Raw genomic sequence first — 21,479 nt, 5'->3', positions numbered from 1 at the left:
AAAGGAAGAGCCAAAATGAGATGCAGTTAGAACACCTCCTGAAGACATTGACTTGTGTCAGGCCTGTTGTGTTCTCCTCTGGAGTGAATAAACCTGTTCTTTGCCGTACAATTACCAGCGCCTGTCTCTTCATTTTGGTAACTATTGATATTGGGAATTAGAGGCGTCATGCGCCAAACAGTCTTGTTATTCATTAAAGATGAACTGTTCTTCCACATTTCAAACCACTATTTTGGTGCTTTGCTACGATTGCACTGGAGAGTCATATGACGTTAAGAACAGGTATTTGCCTCAAAAGCTTAACTCCAGAGTGGGATTAATATACTTCATACCATGGCAACATTTTAAATCAGAGTAGCCATCTGTTTAGACAACACCATCCTACTCAAATAATAGGAGTTCAACAACCTCAGACTAATACGGTTTCTTTGGATGAGTGGCACAACCAATGGTATCAACCCCAAGAAAACCAAAGATGCACAATCCTAACTCTCGCCCCTCAGGAAATAAATTAATTGCAGATTTCAAAAAGAAAGAGTGATAATTACAAGCTCTCTGTAATCGCTGTGGTTTATATATGAAGCACAGCCAGGGATCTATCTTCTAAACCAATAATTGTTATTCAGTTTGATTTTTCATTAAGTTCGCTCCAGTGCACGATGCATAGTTTTCAACTGATGACCTCAACCACGGATATTAACTTTTTAAAAGCTATCTCCTTTCTGAGACTGAACAAAATGATGGTTCAGTGGACATAGGAACAAGAAAGAGCCAGTACACTACACTTACAGGCCTCTAAAACTACGGACTTCATTTGGCATAAATTAAGCATGTGTGTGTGTGGGGGGGGGGGGGGGGGGGAGATATTCCACAAAAGGACTAGGACCTAATACGTTTATGTACTCACTTGTCCCATTCACAAAGCAATCAGATGTAATCTTTTCTAGAATATATGTTCTGCAAGGTCTTGTTGGGACATATGTTCCCAAATAAATCTGCCATTTAATTGACGAGAAACAAACTGGAAACACTCAAAGTTAGAAAAACAAGTAGTAAAGCAATACCATCCAACAATGCACATCACTGATAAATAAGGAACAGTAGGGAATGTGCAACAGTTCTACACATAAAATACACCATGACAACTAATACGTGAGTGTAGAAAATTAAAACAAGGGAGCATCTCAGTACAGCGTTTGAAGTAAACAGGTTGGGGGTAAAGAACATAAGCCACAACACATTGGTAAAGTCACTGTAGACTTGTGTGAAGACGGACAAGTGGAGCATTTTGTTGGGACTATGTGGGGGAAGAAATTAGACTGTTTTAGGAAGAGCAAGTTATAAAAGGTCCCATAGCATGAGAACTAGACTAGAGGGAGAGACATGTTCAAGACAGCAAGTAAGGGTTGACAGAAGACAAGAGGCGGCTAGACAAGAATAAGTGTGAGATGCCAGATAGGAGTCGCATCCGGTGCTCGAAAGTGCATCTGGTTTGTTAAATTAGCATTTTGCAGGACTTCATTGGTTCTTGGCGTAGAAGAAGAGTAGGCATTAGGGAAACAGTAATGGCTCTTGCAGGAAGGAGTTTTTTTTATATTGATCTGGATATAATTTTAAGGAGGTTATTAGAACAGAGACATTATAAACCATATATTGAGAGATTCTGTATTGAAAAAACAGTGATAATTGGGAAACCACACTGAAAGTAATAGAGCACAATTCAGCAAGTTACAGTCCTGTCCAATATAGCACTGCCCAGTGGTTCTGCTTAAAAAATAGTTTTCTTTTAAGTTTAAAACCCGATATAATTTCTTCATAAGTTAAGGTACCTCTTCTCTAAAGAAAAGCACTCTTCAAGAATGTAGGGGATCCATTGCTTCCTTGGTGATAACCGCTAGGATTTAAGTTACGGACCAATTTGAGGCCATTATACATCATACAGTACTTTATAGCAGCAACCACGTTAAAGATGTTTTCAAACTGGTATTGCTGGTCTGACAAGTCTGTTGATGATATCATAATAGTAGAGGACATGCAGGTTAGGCTGCAGGGTTTTATCGTGTTGAAGAAGGGATTACCACAGCTATAAAATGGAGAGGATAGGGAGAATCCTATGGGGTTCTGCAAGTCACTGAACTGAAGGTCTGGTGAAAAGGCTGCGGGAATCCAGCTTTATTGCAATAGGTTTATTATTGAACCTTATGAAAAGGTTGAGCGAAACGGGTACCATTTGCATGCTGTATATGCTAATGTAGTGTTCCATCATTTCAACACTGCAGAGAGATACAGTAGCAGGAACAATGAAGAAAGTTATCTGCATCACTGAAGTCATTCAGCACCAAGGAGTTTCAGTATGACTACTGCACACCAGATTGCCACGTCAAGGAAGTAATGGGACAAAGTTGGACATGAGTTAGGCTGTATACACCTTTTCAAGGACTTTAATATTCCATTGGGGGCAGAAGATATAGAGCTAGTTTCTGAATTGAAAGGGGGATAAATAAAGACTATCTGAGGATGCTGGAGTATTTAAACTCCTCCAAGGCTTCCAATTGCGATAAGCTATTGATAAATGCAAATAGTTTCCTAACTGTTACACAATTGCCATTCTTTGAGGAGCAAATCTGGTTGCTCTATGGTGGAGATGGCAAAACCTTCTTAGATGTACTCTGAGGGCTATTCACTGGGAATTCTATTGGTTTCCAAGAGCACTGACTGGCAGACACATTTAGTTTACCCTTTTCTATGAAGGTGCAAAGGTCTTTCCAAATTCCTGCATTCGAGACCAATTGGGGGGGGGGGGGGGTAGGGGGGGGTGCGAAAGGACATATGTATACGGAGGAAAAAAATCTGATCACTACTATTGGTCTGTGGGTTTTATCTACGATGTGGCTTGGAGTACATGACAGCCACACTCCTGCACCAATACTCCATTCTTAGTGGCTCTCCTTAGGCTGGATGCACTTGAACTCAAAACTGATGGGACTCACATGGTCCTTCTGATGTATGTGAACACACTAGCTTCACGAGTTTGTTCTGATCAATCGCTGCTTCTCTTACATAAGGTTGTTTGAGGGCTAAAACCACCGACTCTAACCTGATTTTCAGAATTAATAGATATCTTACACAGAAGTTGAGTCCTTAAACCTTGTTAATATTTACCAACATTAACTACCACTGTCTTAGAAGTTTGACAAGTTACATTTTTGATAAAATAAGTATTACTTTAATTACGAAAAGTATTTCAAAATGAGAACAATGGATGTAAAATAATGAAAATTATATAGCTGAACAAGTTACTTAACTAAGCTAACACTTTCTGGTGTGTACGCCAACTGCAGATTCTTCTCCTCTGATTACTTCCCAGGCATCAGACTTAAACAAGTGAACTTATCTATAGCAGTGCACTGCTAGGTGGTGCAATGCGGCTCCACAAAAACTCTACACCGAGCTGACGGGGAAGAACCACATGTAAGAACCCTAGGCTATGCACAGGTCTCAGTTTCTTGTCTTTTCCCTTTGAGCACACTCCGATGCAGAGCATAAACAAGTGCTGATGACAGCATGTGGTTTATAACTTGAGATGTTAAACAAAAAGACCACTTCACAAAATGTGATAGGTGAAAAATTAACAGGTAGAGTACAAACCCAAAAGCACGTTACAAAAATATAAGTAACTCAATTTTATGATGGCTATTTCTAACTACAAAATCCTCATCTAAGAATAGATACCAATGCAGTACACACTTAAGCTAAGGGTCTGTAGAGTGGCCTCCTCTGTAAATGTCCTGCAGGGCCAAGCGCAGAATTTCCTTCCAACCAGACCTGTCTGTTAAGGTAGTAGTGCTTCATGAAAGTTGCACTTATGCCCATGTTGCAGTTTGGCAGATGTCTGAGACTCCACATGTCATCGCAGTGGATGAACCCTAAGCCCTGGTGAAATCGGCTTTCAGATGTTCTAGGCTAGGGACTACTTCTTGCCAAGTGTTTAGCAAATCTTAATGCAGAAGACTAGCCACCTCGATATGGTCCTCTTCTGCACAGTCTTCTCCGCTCTGCAAAAACCCACAAACATTTGATGACCCTTCAATTGATCTATGTAAAAGCTTAAAGTACTTTTGGTATCCAGATGATAGACTCCAAAACTGTCTTCTTGCGGGGAGAGTGGAAAGCGAAGAAAGCTGGCTGAGTGACTTATTTCCTAATGTAAAAGTGAGTCACAAACTTTAGCAAGAATATCACCCAAATCCTTAGCACCAACTTCGCTGGGAAAAGGTATTATAGGACAGATGCACAGAAAGTGCAACAAGTTCACTCATGTGACGAGCTGACAATCCCAATAAGTCATTATTTATCGTCCGAAGACACCAAGCAGCTATGCATCAGGTTAAAGAGCATATACATGAGAAGCGTCAAGACGAAATTAAGGTCCTCTGATAAATTACAAATGGCATGGGAGAAAACGTGTATCAAATCTTTATTAGAACATTGAAATGTTGGGAGCTCTATTGAAGGCAATGTAGATGCTCCGGGTTTAAAATGGCTGGTATAATCCTTCTGTTCCAACATTTCAATGGTTGGCTCAGTTTCTCCGTTTTAAAATGTAAAACATTGTACCCGTAGTGAGTGGAATGTTCTAATAGCCATATAGACCTTCTGCCTTGGGCTATACCAGTTGTTTAAGAGCCTCACCCACATTACAGGCCCTTGCCTGCAGTTCGGGTCTATAAGTCGGGTTCAGGGTCTTCAACAACTGGTATAGCACTCGGCAGCGCCCTATAATAAGTCTCATCACAACAGGTTATCTTAACAAGGACTGTTGGTCTAGCCAACGAAAAAAACAGAGACCCACAAATAAACTTTAGTGCCCACTGCACGACACTGCTGGACTAAGGATAATACAAACAAAAGTATGTATGACCGCTTTGCTTGTAAAGGGTCAGTCTTGTGAATCCACGACCAGGCCACAAATTTGTCTCAGCACACAGCATAAAATGGATTCTGTGGAAGGGTGCTGGTGGCAAGGATGACAGACGCCACTTCAGGAAGCAGATCAAATACATTAAGTTGCCCCCACCCGTGTAGGTGTAGACTGCACACTTTCAGATGAAGAACACTGTCCTGTTGCTGCGACAGAAGATCTCCCTCAGTGGAAGCCTGACTGGAGAACAGATGTTCATGCCCTACAGTTCAGGTACCACACTCTCGGGCCGAACACGGAACCGCTTAGATAGCTAGGGTCAGTTGTCCTTTATTTTGCAGGGCAGTAAGGTGTACATTAGTCCGGTGATCCATTTCAGACAGAATTCATCCACTTACAATGTTCTTGCGGAAACTCTGAACTGCAAAACTAGAAACGCGGCATGTTCTTAAAGTGGCAAGAGATCTAGCCAGAGTCATACTCACTGTTGAAGGGCATCCCTGCACTCCCTCAGGATGCAGGCACCACTCGTGATGTAGACACTACCTGCTCGGTTTGTCCACTCTGTCGTTCAAGAACACTGCCAAATGATTTGTAATCAGGAGAACGTCCTGACGTTCGTCACCTCAGGAGGTGCAGAACCCTCCTGACACAGGAACCAGTACCCCACTTGGCTCCACTAGTTGCAGTACCACCTCACCTTGATGGGCGGCAGGAAGTCCATCAAAGACGGACAAATGAGCCACAACTTCATCAGATTGATGTGATGCAGGCTCTCTGCGGAGACTAGAAAGTGAGCATTGAAGTGTGAGGGGACTGCAGATTAACCAATTGCATCCAAGCAGCCACCACCTCAGATCTTGAGCAGTTTCCTCTCTCAGAGCTACCCTAACCGTTATCCAGGATAGAGCGTGAACTGTCGCAATCATATCTTGAATTCCTGGAATCATTATACCAGAGGGAACTCACTTAACTCCACTGTGTCCAGGATTGTTCCAATGAATGTAAGTGCAAAATAGTCAGGGTGATCTTCGGCCCCCTGACTAAATTCAAACAATGACAACCGCCATCACCTTTCTGAACTGATTGGTGTTGGGGAGATCAAAATAGGAGCCAAGAAAAGGACCCCAGGAAATTGGAAATGCTCTAGGCTGTCTTGAACCGCTGAATAAAGTCTGTGGGACCGCAGGACAGGCATGAAAATACATGTCCTGCAGGTCCCCGGACACAATCCAGAACAGACAGGATCTGGGCAAGCATGAGCATTTTGAATTTGTTGCACTCAAGTGAGGCTGTCAGAGGTCCAAATTAGGCTCAAGGCCACCACCCTCCTTTGGAACAAGAAAAAGCGAGGGTAAAAACCCACCATTATTTACATGTCTGGAACACAATGGCACCTTTGGAGAGCAGCAGTCGCACATGAAGTAACAGGATGGTCAGATGCTTGTCAGAAATCCTCTATGAGTGGGAGAAATAGTTGGTGGAGCAAAAAGGAAAGGCAGACATTTTTAACTATTTCTAAGACCCACCTGTCTGAATAGTCAGCCTGGAAGGAAGCGCACTGGTTGGGCATGTGCCACTCATGGCAAGTATAAGTGGTGTAGAGGCTGTAGCAGAGAACTGGAAGAATGATGTCCCTGCTGGCCCGCACACTGCATGCCAGAGCATCGAGAGGACCAGGGTACCTACTGAACTTGTCGGTAAGGCTGCCTCTAAACTTTCACAATTGTTCAGGGAACGGTTTTGCTGGGGTTAATGGACCCAGAAAACGCACTACTGTAGCCACACTGTACTTAAAGTGCTCTGACAAAGCTACCTTCTTACCGAAAAACACAAGACCCATCAAAGGGCATAGCGATTAGGGAGGAGTGTACACTGCCGGAGAATCCTGTTGAACGCATCCAAGTGTGTTGACTGACTGCAACACAAATACCCATACGATCTATATTATCCAGGGCTGCACAGATAGGATTTGGCCGTGGCCTGTCCATAATGAAATGTCTGAGATAAAGAGGCCATAAGGTACTATGGCACCACCAAGTATGCAACGAAAAGACAAGCAAGTAAACAGCATTCACAGATTATAATGCTAGCCTAGCAGGAATAAAACACCTGTCAAAAGTCTTAATCCTCTTGGATTCTCTTCCACATGAGTGATTGTAAATGAGTTGGGATTCACCTTACTTGCCAAGGCCTTCATAATGCTCTGTGAGCTGGAGTGCTTAGTGAGTAACGCAGTTGTACAAGGCACCAGTCCGTGACATCTGGCCTCCTGCCTATTCACCAGAGAAGAACGAGCAAGACTTTGACAGAGTAGATAAAGTATCAGTGAAGGCATCAGTAAAGCAAGGGCTCAGAAGTAGCTGCCACAGTCTACAAGATCTCGATAAGTGTATCTGTTCTGGTCGAGATGGAGCGCAGTACTAATTCTACTACCTCAGCTGCCTTTTGACCCACTATCGCAAACCAGACTCTTCCATTGATGGCCCAAGTTGAGAGGCAAGCTCTGTCTAAGGCAAAATATAAAGTCCATTGTCTGTCTGTAAATCAATGCACAAAGCATCAGAATAGTGAAGGGGGAAAAGCAATCATCTTGGGGTGCCCATTTCTCTAGTATAGGATCATAGTCTGACCCCAAAAGATACTCGAGCCTCTGTTGAACAGTGTGATGTGGCAGAAAGCACTGTGTTAGAGTTAGGCTGCATGAAGAATGTTTCTACTTGTGTAATTCGTAGAGTGACAAACTGACTCGAGCCAAAGTCAGTTTGGTATCCAACAAGGACATCAGCTGCAGATAGTCTTCCAGCACTTGTGGGGTTGGAACAGTTGTAGAAGGGACTGATGTGGATCTCTGGGCCGGAGTCGAAGTTTGTTTTGGAGTCAGTAGGAGCCCGTTGACAGGACCGAGGGGCACAGATGGCTCAGGGGATAAGCAAGCTGAAGGTAAGCAGGTTGTGGGCCTCTGCAGTTTTGCGGGACCCATAGGCAATCCGAGGAAGCCAGAGGTACACGAAAAGTTGCAGCATAACATCCTTGAAGACATCTATCTGCTGATGGTTTAACAGTCCAGGAAAATCAGGGGTCCAGATGAGGAATCTGTTCCATGGCTGAAGACTTTGAGGGGGTGTGACTCACATTGAGACAGCCTTTTGCTTTGATTTTATGTTAGAATGCATCCTGCTTCGCTTTATGTTTGGACTAACAGGGGGACTTTCAGGGTGAAGTTGAGTGGTCACGGAAGGGACTCAAGACCAGGTCCAAGCCCCAGATCATGACTTGGGTGAAGGTTGCAATCTCTTATGTTGAGTAGGATACAGCTTCTCCTTCTGGTTACAGGTCACCTTTCGGTAAACAAACCGAACAACTTAAGAGTCTTGGGATGAGCACAGACACTAAAAGCACATCTCAAGCAGGTCTGTGATCGATATATGCTTCATGCAATAGCAGCATGGCTTGAAGCCTGTTTTGGTGTGGACATTGATCCCTAACCCACTTACTAAATAGTTTTGTAGTCAGGAAAAAAGTGACAAGTTGAGAGCAGAGCTTCAGATCCATGTCGAGACAGAGAAAGAAAATATCTTGCGTCAGTGTGCAAGGGTTGAACTTGTATGTGGCTTCATTTGGAAACTTCAAGGGTGACGTGGAGTCAGCGCAGAGCAACACAGCGCTGCCGTACTGCTCAGGGCAGCACTCCTATTGAGAAAAGTGTTCTGGGTACAGTCTGGCGCCTGGGGAGTACTTTAAGGTGAATACTCACCACGTGTGGTTCAAAGTATCCTTCAGAATTTCGCACCTAATGTATTAGTATTTACAACATATCTTCCAATAAATGCAACACAATGTTGGAAACTAATTGGGATAGTTATATTTCACATTCTACTGTGCAGGTTAATTCAATGATTAGAGTGCACTGTTAACTGTATTCGAAAACAAGCGCTCTGGGTCACAGAAGCAGGAATGTACTGAGGGTAACATGTTGAATTGTAACTGAATTATTTCATTCAAACGAAACAGAGCACGGAAAACGTAAGCAGCACAATCTAAGTACTGCTCAGTGTGACCTCTCAATTAAACCTACGCATGAAATGTAAACAAAAACACCATTACAACACCTACCTATTTTATTTGACAATACCAGGGGGCTGAAAGATAAGATGCGTTTCAAAATAAAAGTCTGTTCATTCAGGAAAACCGGAAAGCAATAGCTGTTGCCATCACAAACTTCAGAATAGCAAGGAAAAGTGACAATATTTAGTTGGACTGACAGAAATATAGACTGTAAACCATCAAATTCGGTAATCATATGACATACAATATTTATGAGACAATTTTAATTATGTTTATTGTTGTGAACTAATGATCAACATGTGACAAGTTTGCGCCTTGTACACATTTAAAAATAATATTTATGTTAAAGGTCTGGTCTTTAACAGTACATTTTTCACAAATAGTTTACATAGGATTCTTTCTGCTGAACAATCTGCTACCTGCTAAAATATTCTCTACTCCGCACCAGTTAGAGCCTAATGTATGGATTGGTTCTATCCAGTGAGCCCCACTCGATTCAAATCCATCAGTAGCTTTGGGTAAAAGTAAGCCCTCCGCATGCAAGCATGTAGAATGTAGCTCAATCAATCAGGTATACGCTTCATATGTTCCTTCTACTCTGGCAAAGGGGTAGTTTCAGAAAATGAAGCTAGTAAATGGAGCTATAACAAGAATACTACTCACTCAACATTGAGACAAAATCAACACCATACTTAATGAAAGCCGTTTTAATGGCTCCAAGTAAAAAACGTTAATATTTTTTTTTTAAGTTAAAACTCAAATATAGAAAAAAAGATTCTGCAAATGATACCATGTGTTGATACCTTCAAACATACATGCACCCATGTCATAACATTTGGGGAAGGGAGGGAGGGCATCAGATTAAATTAAAGGGAAAAAAAGTTTACCTTGCACCCTGATGTGGCAAACATTTTTTAAAAAGGTGAAGCATAGTTTACCTTGAATAAAGTGTGCATTTTTCAGCCATCTTATCCTTCTGCAGGTGCGTCTTAGCACGGAGGGATGAATCCTTTTTTCTTGCTCTACTAAAAAGATTTAAAAAAGTAACATCAGTGTCTAGCCCACTTGTTCAAATTAAAATGTTTACTATTTAAATACTCATGAGTTCATTAGTGAGGTTAGGTGCTCAGGTGACATTCCAGAAAGCTGCTTCAAATCGTTATAGCAATATTTGCACGGTTTATCGGCCGCCATGTGAGAACCGACTCGCTATTGCAGAAACCACAGGTGATTGCCAACAATCAGGATATGGTCGACTCAGGGGTGTAAAAACATTGTAAGAAACTGAATCGCTCTAGCAGGTGGTATTTTCTTTATACTTACTTAACGTTGAATATTATGAAGCCCCTTAACAGGGGTTTAACAAGAAACAAAGCTAGAACATGTCCACATCATAGCACAAGAATCAACCTATTCAAAAGCTCTGAAGTTTACCAAACATATTTAATAACATCAAACTACTAGTACTGGTACAACTTTTTATAAACACGCTCACATCATCCTCTGTAAGCACATCATGTCATGTGCAAAACTGAGAATGGTGCTTTTCATTCAGTGGTGAGGTGGTGTCAGAGTAGGTCTACTTTCCATAGAATTGAAAATGACAGAATGCGCTGTAAAAATAAATGTCTTGAAGGCAAGTCCATATTTCAGGGATCTCCAACTTTTTTCTAATAAGAGCTGCTTATATTCAATGATGACAATCTCGAGCCACTTCTAATATTAGAATTGTAATAATGACCACATCAGACAAGCGGTTAGTGGCCATCATATGCAAGATCAGTACCAGTGATCACCTTGGTGAATCAGGCAGAGTTGCCAGCAGCACAAAGGCCATGGGTAATGCATGAACCGCCATAGCTGTAATGCCTCTGGCACTAAAGTATTAATAGTAATACATCTACCCAGAACAACATGATTTTATCACTCAAACATCGGTTTTAAATATATTTTGGAAACTGCACAATTTCTCTAAACATACGTTTAGGAGTTCTGAAAATGCACACATTCTCATGTTGAGTACATACTCAATTTTAGTATGCATTTAGAAATTCAATCAAGCAAAAGCTAAGTTAGTAGGCTAGGTTGCACACATTAGAGCTCCTTAAACGGAGCAGGAGAACTACCAGTAGTGCATGAGCTACTCGATGGGTAAGCCTGCCCTATTACAATGTCTCCAATGTATTATCCAATGTCTGAGACACTGAGTTAGGTTTATTCTACATTGATAAGACAATAATACTTATTTACTGTAAAAGTGTAAAGAGAAGCAGTCTTACGTGTTTTCTGGGCTACACAGTAGAAATAGAGGTAGCTTTTCCCTGGATTTAAGTGTGGTATAGAATAATTAAGACAGATAGTCAGTTACCCCAGATTTACCAAAAGGTGTTCGAATCCGTACAACCCTTGGAAATAGAGGAGCCAAGATCGAGGGGAATTTTCAAAAGTGTCAGTGAACCCGGTCAAAGAGGAAGTAGGTGAAATAGTGCGAGGATCCTTTACAGTGCTTTGTTTGTACCAGTGGTTGCAGGTGGGTCTAAACTGCACTCATTTCTGGGGACCAGCACTTATTTTTCCTCAAAAACTTTGACCCAGAGCAAAAAAGAGAAAAACACAAAAAGGGGGAAAGAAGCGGGAAGAAAGAAACTGTGACAAAGGATTAAAAAGAACTTTCAAGAGTGACATAGGGAGGAAGGGGTGTCTGGTGGTGAATTAGAGAGACATTAGGTGGAAGCAAGACTACACAAATTTGATATTCCGCACCATGACCTCCCATAGTGCCAGCCACTGGTTTCTGAGCTAAACTTTGGGAACTGACTTTTTTTTTTAATTAGGCACTGGTCATTTACACAAATACATTTGATGGATTAAGGGGCATTGGCTGGGGAGAGGTGAACTAGAACATGCCAAGATTTCCTATGTGGCATGCAGCTAACTGAACCTAGGAAACCATCTGCCAATGCCAAAAATAACGGAAGTGGGGGTGAAAGCAGAAGCTAGTGATTGGAATAGATATGCAACCACAAACATTTGCACCCAAGCCAGAGTAGTAAGATAGGGAGATGGTAATGCAAACACAATGAAGGCTCCAGTTCATACAATTTGACGGAGATTAAATAAATAAACACCAAGTGTGATTACAGGTACTGCTTGGGATGAGCCTGGCATAGTATCTGCAGAAGGACATTGTCAAGTAGTTTGTCACCTTTAAAAAGTGCCATACATTTATTGGTAGAAGTTTCCAGGCAGCTGTGCTGCACTGGATTTACTTTCATAAAGTATGTCACCCCGCTGAACAGATCCTACAGTGCGTCTCCCGATGGGTGGCATGCTACACGTGGGAAAAGAGCTTTGTTGTAAGAGTGTCGAAATTGGAGGGATGCCTATACTGAAAAAGATTAGGTGTTGTGAGTGACTAGAATTATACTCTATATTGTCTTAGATCACTAAGTCTACATATGTAATATAGGAAGAGGTGTGAGAAAGTGTGAGTTTTACAATCATTATTGCTGAAAGTCAAGACTGTGCGTCGGACTAGTAAAGTATTTCTAGATCCATGCACAAGAGTGGAGCTGTCTGTGGCATGCAATGTACTGGTAACCATTTTGGATGGTCTACTTAATCCCTAGGGTAGTGAGGGCATTGACCAACAAGTAAGGGATAAAATGTCATTACAGATTATATTAAGGCAGTTCTGACTTGAACTTCATATTGACAGTTGTGTCAGGTAAAGTCAATGTAGTTCCACTAGAATAGGTTAGGATCAGCATGCATGAACTACAATCCAAAACCAGAAAATGATCAAGAGTCAATTCAGTTATGACAGGTGTCACTCTAGAGGCACAGGAGTCCCAGAATTACAGTAAGTACTCTTTAGAGACTTTGTAGTGGCAAGCTAATTTTAGGCTCTGCTTGATAGGATCCATTTAAAGCAGCAGAAAGGACCTAGTTTTTTTACTTGGTTAACTCACGTTAAAACAAAGATTAACACCAATTATGCCATGGTTACATGTAGCCCAGGAAAGTGTTTTATGCTGTCAACTCGGCACAACAGGAGAGGCACAGCTATGTCCATAAGTCACTAGCAGTTAGCTTAAGTGGTCTACAGGACCATGGTCAGGCCCATGTCCAGAACAAGCAGTCTGACAGCACAATGCATAGCTGCTTACCAGGTGTTAGGATGCATACTGAATTGTTCAACCATGCCGCTAGGGAGAGGGAAGACAAGGGCTTCTCACGTAGAACTGGCAAATTGGGTTAGAAATCCACATGGTTCATTCAAGTACATTGGAAAAAGCACTCTACAGGTCCAACTAGTAGTGCAAGGAGCAGGCCAAGTGTTTGGTTTACGTGCTAGGTTCTAGATTTGATCAAGCCAGGATAATGCATCAATGGTCCACATGTGCACTAAAGACAGTAACGATAAGTGATTTATAAGCTACTTCAGGGAGAAGCATATGGCACAGCAGCAACCTATGGTCATGCCTTGATTAATAATATTTATCTGTGCAGATGCTGCCCAAGATTAGTGAGCAACTAATATTCTAGATGAGCTGGAGTCAGTAGTTTCAAGAAAATAGAAGACCGACCTTAACAGATCAGCAGTTCAGTACCTACACTTTTTCCCAGACCCTGTGTGCTGGTCAGGCATCCTGTGACAGGAGGTTGAGAGGATTAAGCACAAGAGAGAAGATGATGACTAAAGAAGAACAGTACAACTGAAGACAGATCCGCTACAAGCGAACCATTGAACAAAACAGGCTTTGGAAATAACCCTAAGAGGAATCTGCAAAAGAGGCTTGCCTGCACATTCTAGCTGGATGGTGAATATCAAAGATATATTGGCTAACAAGGGAACAGAGCCTGCCATGAAAAAGGATTACAACCAGCAAAACTGGTTATCCGTAAGATTAACTGCAGAATTGGTATTCTTTTATGCCAGCGACATGATGTAGGAGCCCAGGTACAATGTGTGGGAAGTATTGCAGATACAACAAATTAAGAACAAATTACTAAACTACGAGGAAAATATTGAGATTTCCCACCGTACGTCAGCAAGTCATAAGCAATTTAATCTATGCAGACTAAGAAAAAGGTGTTTTATGGAAAGCCACATGTGCCACATCAGCCGGAGCTTAAAATTTTAAATACTGCACAATTCAAAATGGTCTTTTTGTCTTAACAAACCATACCGGAAATGTCAATTATATGCTGCACATTAGGCTTCATAACACCCAGTTTCATAATCCATGGAAATTAGGTGGCTTCTCCTGGGTAGTAAGAAAGAGTGTCTTATCCACTATGGACTCTGTAATGCCTCCCAGAACTGTAAAATGGTCTTGCATGAAAAGGATATCCCTACTTCTGTAAGAATGACAAATCTTACTTACAAGTGTTGGAATACAAAAAGAGGAATACATGAGCAAAACAAGCATTTGCAATGCAATAGGTCTCGCATTAATTAAGTTTGAGCTATTGGCATTGCTAAATACTGCAACACCAATTGCAACAAAAGTCTATAAATTGTAGGCCAAATAGTGTGCATTTGTTTTTGTAGCAATAGTGGCATGCTGCTCTTTAGATGATGTTTAAAAGTAAAGTGTGCCATACAGCGATTGCTACAATAGTTAATTGTGGATGTGTTAACAATTGATGTGTGCACAGATTGCTGTTGGTGTGTGTGCCTGAGGAAATTGTGCACAGATTGCTGTTGGTGTGTGTGCCTGAGGAAATTGTGCACAGATTGCTGTTGGTGTGTGTGCCTGAGGAAATTGTGCACAGATTGCTGTTGGTGTGTGTCTGGTTGTGGGTGTTGTGCGAGAGGTGGGTGTTGTGCGAGAGGTGGGTGTTGTGCGAGAGGTGGGTGTTGTGCGAGAGGTGGGTGTTGTGCGTCTGGTGTTGTGCGTCTGGTGTTGTGCGTCTGGTGTTGTGCGTCTGGTGTTGTGCGTCTGGTGTTGTGCGTCTGGTGTTGTGCGTCTGGTGTTGTGCGTCTGGTGTTGTGCGTCTGGTGTTGTGCGTCTGGTGTTGTGCGTCTGGTGTTGTGCGTCTGGTGTTGTGCGTCTGGTGTTGTGCGTCTGGTGTTGTGCGTCTGGTGTTGTGCGTCTGGTGTTGTGCGTCTGGTGTTGTGCGTCTGGTGTTGTGCGTCTGGTGTTGTGCGTCTGGTGTTGTGCGTCTGGTGTTGTGCGTCTGGTGTTGTGCGTCTGGTGTTGTGCGTCTGGTGTTGTGCGTCTGGTGTTGTGCGTCTGGTGTTGTGCGTCTGGTGTTGTGCGTCTGGTGTTGTGCGTCTGGTGTTGTGCGTCTGGTGTTGTGCGTCTGGTGTTGTGCGTCTGGTGTTGTGCGTCTGGTGTTGTGCGTCTGGTGTTGTGCGTCTGGTGTTGTGCGTCTGGTGTTGTGCGTCTGGTGTTGTGCGTCTGGTGTTGTGCGTCTGGTGTTGTGCGTCTGGTGTTGTGCGTCTGGTGTTGTGCGTCTGGTGTTGTGCGTCTGGTGTTGTGCGTCTGGTGTTGTGCGTCTGGTGTTGTGCGTCTGGTGTTGTGCGTCTGGTGTTGTGCGTCTGGTGTTGTGCGTCTGGTGTTGTGCGTCTGGTGTTGTGCGTCTGGTGTTGTGCGTCTGGTGTTGTGCGTCTGGTGTTGTGCGTCTGGTGTTGTGCGTCTGGTGTTGTGCGTCTGGTGTTGTGCGTCTGGTGTTGTGCGTCTGGTGTTGTGCGTCTGGTGTTGTGCGTCTGGTGTTGTGCGTCTGGTGTTGTGCGTCTGGTGTTGTGCGTGTGTGGTGTTGTGCGTGTGTGGTGTTGTGTGTGTGTGGTGTTGTGTGTGTGTGGTGTTGTGTGTGTGTGGTGTTGTGTGTGTGTGGTGTTGTGTGTGTGTGTGGTGTTGTGTGTGTGTGGTGTTGTGTGTGTGTGGTGTTGTGTGTGTGTGTGGTGTTGTGTGTGTGTGGTGTTGTGTGTGTGTGGTGTTGTGTGTGTGTGGTGTTTTGTGTGTGTGTGTGGTGTGTGTGTGGTTGTGTGTGTGGCATAGCCAATAGGTCTCGCTTTTGGGACCTTATGTGTTTAGCCAGAACTTTTAGCTATTTTGTAGAGCATTGTGGCTGCTGTGCATTAAGTTGAAAACTTATAATAAAAAGTGTTAAGCATTTTTGTTACCTTTGTACAAACAAAGGCAACATTATATGCAATTGAAAAACCTGATTAAAAAAAGATTTTAACACAAAAATTGTCTTCTACTTTGTTTGTGCTTGCACTGCTGGCATCTGCTTCCTGCCTGTTCTCATGCTTGTTTGTTTTGGGGGAGCGGTACATAAATAACAGGGGAGTGGATGTTTGAAAACAGTAATTTAATTATAACACGAGCAGCGGACAGACACTAGGGGAGACTCAACAGATGCCAGATTCCAAGGGCAGACTGACGTGATGCTTAGGTGGTGCGCTGATGCAAAATGGTGGTGGTGATTGATGTTTGGTGCTCAGATGGTGACACTATATGGTGTGGATTGGAGGTACGTTGTGGAGTTGAAATATGTTGTTTGGTGTGTAATTATGTGGTGTGTATTGGAAATGTGTGGAGTTAAATTGTGTGGCCTGGAACAGTGGTGTTCTGTGAAATTATGCTTAGTGTAATTGTGTCATGTGTGGAGTGCATTTTGCATCAAGTGCAGTGTAATTGTGTAGCATATAATTATGTGGCACTGAGTGGTATTTTGTGGAGTGTATGTTGCATTCAGTAGAGTCCTTCTGGGGCACGGAGTGGTATTGTGTGTGTTTGTTGCATTGAGTGGAGTGTAATTATGTAACATAATTATGTGGCACTGAGTGGTATTGTGTGGAGTGTATGTTGCATTCATTAGAGTGTAATTATGTGGCTTGTAATATGTGGCACTGAGTGGTATTGTGTGGATGTATGTTGCATTCATTAGAGTGTAATTATGTTGTGTGTAATATGTGGCACTGAGTGGTATTGTGTGGAGTGTATGTTGCATTCATTAGAGTAATTATGTGGCGTGTAACATGTGGCACTGAGTGGTGCTTGGAGTGTCTGTTGCCTGGAGTGCAGTGTAATTATGTAGCATATAAGTATGTGGCACTATGTTGTAATATGTGGAGTGTATTTATGTTGCATTGAGTAGAGTGTAAGTATGAGGTGTGTAATTATATGGCAATGAATGGTAGTATGTGTAGTGTATTTACATTGCATTGAGAAGAGTGTAATTATGTGCCGTGTAATTATGTGGCACTGAGTGGTAATATGGGGAGATTAATTCTTTTCTTTGTGGTTCAATTTCAAGTTTATTCTTGTGCTCTGGAAACTTTCACACAGCCGACACGTGTTTCGTCGTTATGGGAATGTAACCCACGACTTTTTCAAGGCTATTTCCAGGTCTGCTCTTTTGTTTGTGTAATGCAGTGATAATTCCAACCCGCATATGGGTTCTACGGGGGGCGTCCATGTCTGATCTTTAAAAGTGTTTCTGGCCTTTCTATGGCTCCAACTCATTCAAGGAAGCTTTCGCCTGTCGTATCTTAAAGTCTGAGGTCCCCCGTTCATTCGAAGCAAATCTGCAATCTTGAGCAGAATGCCCTACAGGTCTCTCATACTTTCAGTTCTTTTTGAAGGCGTAACACGCCAGACCTGTAGCATTACTCACATGAATATCACTCTCTCTCTCTCTAACAGAGATACCCCTGCTACAGAACTGGAGTTACAGAAAAGAAACTACTCCTTCTGTAGTAGGGGATCTCTGTGTATAGTCATAATCTAGTGAATAGAATGGCAAGCCCATCCCCACACCAAAGCGGCGGTGGAGAAAAGAAACTAACACCACTATTGTGCGAACAAATTCCGCAGCGAAGCATGTCCAACCTGAGCATCTGTTCTGGCATCAGCGTCCAGACAGTAGTGCTTAGCAAAGGTATGAACTGACTTCCAAGTGGCGGCCTTGCAAATTTCTGCAATCGGCACATTACGGAGCAATGCTGTCGTGGCAGCTTTGCCCCTGGTGGAATGAGCCTTAGGCTTACCCCCTAAGGTCTTATTAGCTTTCTGGTAACATAGTTGTATGCAGGACACAATCCACCTAGAAATGGACTGCTTAGAGGTCGCAAGACCCGTCCTGACTGATCCGTAATTGATAAACAATTGGTCTGACCTACGAATATCTTTAGTCTTATCCAGATAAAATTTCAACACCCTCCGAACATCCAGGGAATGTAAGGACCTTTCCGCTGGAGATGAAGCATTCTGAAAAAACGTAGGCAAAGTTATAGTTTGGTTGACAAGAAAGTCAGAAATAACCTTGGGAAGAAATTTAGGTTGAGTACGCATAACAACCTTAGCAGCATGAAATACAGATCTATGTCTGGAGTCCCCCACCTTGCGAAGACTTCTCCTAGCACGTCGTCGTTTATGACCCACTCGTGGTTTTCCTGAATCAGCCTGCTCAGTGCGTCCGCCTAAACATTCTGCACACCTGGCAGATGGGTAGCCGTTATCGTCAATCCTCTTGCCAGAAGCCAGTGCCAGATCGTCTGCGCCTCCCGAGACAGGGTGCGCGATCTCGACCCCCCCTGCTTGTTGAGGTAATACATTGTGGTCGTATTGTCCGTCTGTACAAGCAGAGAGTTGGTCCGGAAGGACGGATGAAAGGCCTTCAGCGCCAAGTGAACAGCTCTGAGTTCCAGGAAATGATGTGATACGTGGATTCCGTCTGAGACCACGTGCCTTGGATCTGTTAGTCCCCCGAATGCGCTCCCCAGCCCTGGAGAGAAGCATCCGTCACGATCGTCTGAGTAGGAATGTCCTTGTGGAAGGGAACCCCTCTGAGGAGATTCTCCGCTGAACACCACCACTTCAGAGACTGAAGAGCATGCAGAGACAGTCGTATCTTGTTGTCCCAAGATCCTCTCCTCTGGTCCCATTGGTCCTCCAAGCACTCCTGCAGAGGCCTCATGTGTAGTCGTGCATGAGGAGTGAGGAAGATACAAGAGGCCATCGACCCCAGTAGAGAAGACACCGTCCTCACTGTCGTAGACGGAGCGGTCATAAGAGCCTGAGCCTTACGAAGGATCGATCTCCGTCGCTCCTCCGAAGGAGACACGCTTGCTGACAGCGTATTGATGGTGGCCCCCAAGTATTGAATACATTGGACCGGGGTCGGGACCGACTTGGACATGTTGATGTGCAACCCCAGCTTGTTCAAGAGAACGCACGTCTTCTGGAAGTCTGCCTGAGCTTCTGAGAAGGAGGAGGCCTTGATCAACCAATCGTCCAGGTACGGGTAGACAAACACCCTGTCTTTCCTCAGGTGTGCCGCTACCACTGCCATGCACTTCGAGAATGTCCTGGGTGCAGATTTCAGTCCGAAAGGCAGCACCGTGTATTGGTAATGATTGGAGCCGACTTGAAATCGCAGAAACTTCCTGTGTTTGTGTGCGATGGGCACGTGGAAGTACGCATCTTGTAGGTCTATGGCACCAAGCCAGTCCCCCTGTTGCAACTGAGGATAAATCTGATGCAACAACAGCATGCGAAACTTTTCTCTGCGAATCCATTTGTTTGCCTGTCGCAAGTCCAGAATGGGCCTGAACTCGTTCTTGTCCTTCTTGCGAACCAGAAAGAACCGGGAGTACAGACCTCTTCGTCTTTGAGACAGAGGTACGTCTTCTATCGCCCTTTTTCTCAACAGGATATCGGCCTCCGCCTGGAGCTCGCGCAGTTGATACTGCGAGCTGACCGGAGGGATCGCTGGAGGAGGGCTGAACAATCAAAGACTGTATCCATTGCAAACAATATTCAGCACCCACTTGTCCTGAGTAATTTTTCTCCACTCTGCCAGAAAAAATTGAACGCTTCCCCCCCACTGGAGAGGGTAACGGATGACGGGGAAGTAACCGCTCAGGGTCGAGACCCGGCCGGGCCCTTGGTCACGGTAGAGGACTGCTGTCCACCTCTACCCCTCTGACGTTCTTGGAAAGGTCTTCGGAACTGCTGCTGTTGTTGTTGCTGCTGTTGTTGTTGCTGCTGTTGTCCCGAAGACTGTCCTCTTCCTTTCCCCTGTGAGCCGAACCGCCGTTGGAACTGGCGGTAGAGTTTCTTGTCTTTGGGCTTCTCCAAGCCCACCGCCGTCAGGGTTTTAGCCTCGGCCTTCATCCGGGCCATCTCGTCATCTGCGTGTTTACCGAAGAGCGTGTCCCAGGAAAACATCAGGTTGGCCACTCGCTGTTGCGCCTCAGGCTTGAGAGACGTAAGCCTGAGCCAAGCATGGCGGCGCTGGTTGATACCGTGGCAGTAGCCATGTGCAGCTAACAAGGATATATCCGCTGCGGCACTGATGGCCTGGTTCGAGACCAGCATCCCCTCCTTGACGATTTCCATGAAGTCCTCCCTCCTGTCACGCGGTACAAGGTCCGTGAACTGCTCCATGGAATCCCAAAGCGCACGGTCATATCGTCCCAGTAATGCCGAGTCGCTGGAAGCCTTCATTGTCGTGGAAGAAGTCCCACATGCCTTCCTTCCCGCCGAATCAATCCAGCGGCTCTCCTTGTCCGGAGGCACGGTAGAGGACGGGGAGGTAGAATGTTGTTTTCTGGCAGCCGTCACTATCACTGAGTCGGGGACTGGGTCCATCCTCAGGAAGGCAGGGTCCGAGTCCGGTGCCCTGTACTTTTTCAAAAGTCTGGACGGGGCAGCCTTCACCACCGCAGGTGTAAGAAACAGCTCCTGTGCCGGTTCAACCAGTCCCGGAACCAAAGGCAACAGAGGGCGTGACAGGTGCTTCTTGTGCAAAGTCTCGAATATCACTGACGTCGTAGGTGTAGGAGCCGTCACCTTGATACCCAACTTCGCAGCCCCCCTCAGGAGAACCTCCTGGAATGTACCGATGTCATCGATAGGAGACACCCTAGTCTCCGGGGAATCGGACAAAGTAGGGGAATAGGAGTGGGTCCTAGAAGACGTATCGGTCCTGGATCTATGTCTCTTATGGCGCCGTCTGGAACGGGTGGAGGACCTGTGCCTGCTCCTCGAACGTTCTCTCCGTCTGGAGCGAGACTTCGATCTCTTGGGCCTCGGCCGGTCCACCGGCTTCTCCGGGGTGGCCGACTTGGGCTTACGTGGTTCCTTAGACTTAGGAGTCTTCTTGAGAGGGGTCGGGAGCCTGGGCAACGAGACCGACCTCGGCGGAACCGGTGGAGGCTTTTCAGGCAGAGGCGGCAACGGAGGAGGGGTAGGAGTCCTCGGACGCGGGCCTCTAGGTAACGGAGGAGGAGGTGGAACAGACTTCTTTGGAGAATACACCTCCGAGTACACCGATCCCGGTGACCCACCATCCTTCCCGGGCTGAGGGGAGCCCCCCACAGCCCAAGGCCGTGTAGTACGATCCCTCGACGCCGCTGACCGGTGTTCAGGCGTCGACCGTTGGCCCCTCGACGTCGAGCGTCCCTTCGGCGTCGACCGTCTCCTCCTCTTCGGTGTCGAACGGCTGCCATGTCTCGACGTCCACCCGG

General features: G+C 44.7%; 1 protein-coding gene across 2 annotated transcripts in view; it reads right to left on the bottom strand.

The window, feature by feature from the left end:
- The window catches only part of ANKRD11 (ankyrin repeat domain 11), a 1,181,327-nt gene that overhangs the window by 814,009 nt on the left and 345,839 nt on the right, over positions 1-21,479 (bottom strand). The window contains exon 3 of one of the 2 annotated variants that reach the window (XM_086945797.1): positions 9,928-10,014. The gene's annotated coding sequence lies outside the window, so the exon portion shown is untranslated. The remainder of the gene's footprint in view (positions 1-9,927; positions 10,015-21,479) is intronic. The other variant, XM_086945798.1, reaches the window with a different exon arrangement.

This window comes from Lissotriton vulgaris, chromosome 12 (assembly GCF_964263255.1).
Source record: "Lissotriton vulgaris chromosome 12, aLisVul1.2, whole genome shotgun sequence".
NCBI lineage: Eukaryota > Metazoa > Chordata > Amphibia > Caudata > Salamandridae > Lissotriton > Lissotriton vulgaris.
This window is presented reverse-complemented; position numbering and strand designations above follow the sequence as displayed.